Source organism: Pinus tabuliformis, chromosome 8, assembly GCF_031772625.1.
Source record: "Pinus tabuliformis cultivar Carrire ecotype Pingquan chromosome 8, CPIR1, whole genome shotgun sequence".
NCBI classification, from domain to species: domain Eukaryota; kingdom Viridiplantae; phylum Streptophyta; class Pinopsida; order Pinales; family Pinaceae; genus Pinus; species Pinus tabuliformis.
Genome location: NC_142294.1, coordinates 1,990,867,535 through 1,990,870,690, shown reverse-complemented (window position 1 = coordinate 1,990,870,690; position 3,156 = coordinate 1,990,867,535). Strand labels below are relative to the sequence as shown.

Below are 3,156 nucleotides of genomic sequence, written 5' to 3'. Positions count from 1 at the left end.
AGATCTCAAAACGAGCAAGCTCACAAACTATCAAAAAAAGGTTTGTCCCAAGAACCTGGTAAATGGCATATGGATATCTTCTGGGAGAACAACATCTATGTCATGGACGACCTTCTTCTTCCAAGGATATTGACTATCTTCTAGGCAATATTGAGGTCTGTCTTTGTGTTCTTGTTGATGGATAATCTACTGCGTGGCCACTGGTCATAAAACAATGTCCTCTGCATGGTGGGATTTTTTCTCCTTCATAGATGGTGTTTTTCTTTCTCAACAGGTTATATTGTATTCTAAATCAGCCGGGTTGTAACCTTTATTTCTGTTCTCTTATTTCATACAGTCCCCCATACATAGCTTACTCAGAATAGATCATTCTACCTTTTTCTTAATGAGGGTAGGTGGTACCTGCGTTTACAGCATGTTGTTTATAAATTGTCTATGACAAATTGGCTATTGTTTGCTGGAACAACTGCTATCTTTTATAAATTTCTCCTGTGATATTAATATAAATTGTGCTTTTTTGGTACTTAAAAAAATGATAAATTAAAATTTGAAAACTCGACACTGTCAAAGTTTCTCTCCTCATAATTTTTTGATGATAATCCCCACTCGTCCACAATGTTTAATAATATTTGACTCTAAAGCACTTAGAGCTTAGAGAAGCAAGGCTAACGATGTAAAAAAAATTGAAAGATTGTTTTGTTGGTGCTCCACCACCGTTGTAATATCTGACTCGTAGAAAATTAGAAAAATGAGAAGTTAAAGATTTTAAAACAGTGTTTGGTTGGTGCTCCATCATCGAGGTAACGTTTGACTTATAGAAAATATAGAAAAATAAAAAGTCAAAGATTGAAAACCAGACCTGAACATGATAATCGTGCCCACTGCCCTTATATTATATGTTTTAATAGAATGATAAGCATATAGAATTTTGACCTCTTTTTTTATTTGGGCTTATTCTATGCTACAGTTTCGCTAATTCAGCAGAGGAAACCATTAACTTATTCCTGGACATGTAGATCAAGCATAATATAATGGCTTAGAACATGACACGTTCATGGAGGAGAGAAATAACTAACCGATCAGTCAAAGAAGGAGGCTATAATTGATATGGCAGGCTGGAATAGGAAAACATGTGAAGATCTAGAAGGTTGAAAATTTTGCCAGTTTGAAATTGATGGCATAGATTTGACATGAGACCCAACGCAGCCGGACCGAAAAATTCAAAGTCGCTGTGTTAAAACAAAACAATGCAGCGACAGCAGAACTAAAAAACAAAAAATAATGGAGAAAGTGTCGTCACCTGTGACAATATCATGGACTTTTGAAATTACAATGTACTGAAAGAGACAGAAATCGTTAATGGTGAGGATTCGATTAAATGAAAAATCAGGAATGGCGTGGATTCGAAGATCTTCTTGTTGGACAAGGACCAAAATAACTGGATGATAAGTTGCTTTCAACTTCTGCAATGAGAATGTGCGCCCACCTACCGCACTGCATATAGAGATGAGCAGCAGAGTTGGTGGGATGGTAAATATGTCCAATGGCAACCCAGTTTGTAATAAGTACTTTCAGTGAAGTGCGATTGGCTTCTTCTGCAAAACCCTAAGGGAGAAGTATACCCAAGGGAGGAGTATACCAGCAGCAAAGTCGGTGGGATGGTTGTGTGTTGATCGGCAACCGAGTTTGTAATAAGTATTTTCAGTGGAGTGCGATTGGCTTCTTCTGCAAAACCCTAATGGAGAAGCACACCAGCAGAGTCAATGGGAAGGTAAAGCAGCAGTCTAACTATGAGAAGTTTTGATTTTTTTTGGAATTTAATATCATTTTTGGTAAGATACTGTTGTTTAAAATGAATTTTGAATGGATTTGTCTAGGGAAGTGACAATTTTGCTTACATTTTTAGTTAGAAGTTCAATTTAATTACAAAATCAGTGTATAAAATAGTGAAGTTTGATAGCTGTAACCTGGATTTCCAAAAATTTCATTGAATTTTGTCAAAATTCTGTAGTAATTTCTATTGTTTTCCAAATTTCCCTTTTAGACTACTAGATTAACCTAAATTTCCCTCTTTAGACTACTGGATTAAGCTCACTGAAAAATTTAGAGTAACAGATTTCTGCACTAAATTTAAGATTCCAAAAATTCCCTCGATTTCACCGAAAATTAAGTGAACAAGTTGGGTTCTTCTGCAAAACCCTAAGGGAGAAGTATGAGGGAAGATTTTGCATTCATTCCAAACGTTTCAGGCGATTTGGGTGTTTTGCTTTAGTGTGCTTCCCTCTGTATTATTCTTTGAAATAAGTGATGATGGTCTGTTTAACATTTCAAGATTTTCAGATGGTTTGTGTCAACGCTTTTAGGGTTTGCAATGGATATGAATAATAAATAATGGTTTGTTTCTCCGTTTTAGGGTTTGTAACGGATATGGAAAATGAATAATCATTTTTGAATGCGTGGTTTCTTTTCTGTTTTTCTTTTGTGTGTGTCAGAGAATGCAGGATTCAAAAGAGCTCTGAATTGGGTGCAGTAACGATGTCTGTAAGAAAGCAAGGCAATCTGAAAGGAATGAATGAAGGAGAATTGACAAGAAGGGAATTGTTTTGAAGGTCTAAGCATTCCAGGCAGTGGATTGTGTTTTTTTGGTGGAGGGGATTTTGAAGGTATGGGGAATCATTTGGAGAATCTGGTGTACAACCTGAAATCGAAGATAAAGGGATTGAAATTGAAGAAGCCTTACAGGAAGATGGACAAGAGTGACAGCATGCGAATCGAAGCTCGAAGCAAACGCGCACAGAAATTGATTGCCAAAACCCTAAAGGCAGCGGATCAGCCCGGCAAGAAAGACATTCCTGTCTGAAATTTTCTTATGCAAATGCTCCGTCCTGTCTGTACTGGACGCTTGGGATCTTTCGATCTGGGTCGAATGATAGAACTATGTATGTATCATAATGAAAATAGATCGAGTTTTATCCAGTTTTCATAAGCAGATTTTGCTTGGATGGCCAAAACTGGATGGCATTATGTGTAAACAGTGGTTCAGGTTGTAATATCCAGGGAAGCAAATGATTCCCAACTTATTGTTCCTAATGGCCATTCAAGAAACCAGATGCAATTAATCTATGTATCTTAATTTGACGTTAATGTTGTTTTTCA

At 36.6% G+C, this 3,156-nt stretch overlaps 1 long non-coding RNA gene across 1 annotated transcript; it reads left to right on the top strand.

Annotated features, from left to right (window-relative positions):
- Positions 1-1,247: 1,247 nt before the first annotated feature.
- Positions 1,248-2,868, top strand: LOC149244433 (uncharacterized). The gene is made up of 2 exons (XR_016246751.1): positions 1,248-1,771; positions 2,493-2,868. It is a non-coding gene; the product is annotated as an uncharacterized LOC149244433 (long non-coding RNA).
- The last annotated feature ends 288 nt before the right edge of the window (positions 2,869-3,156 follow it).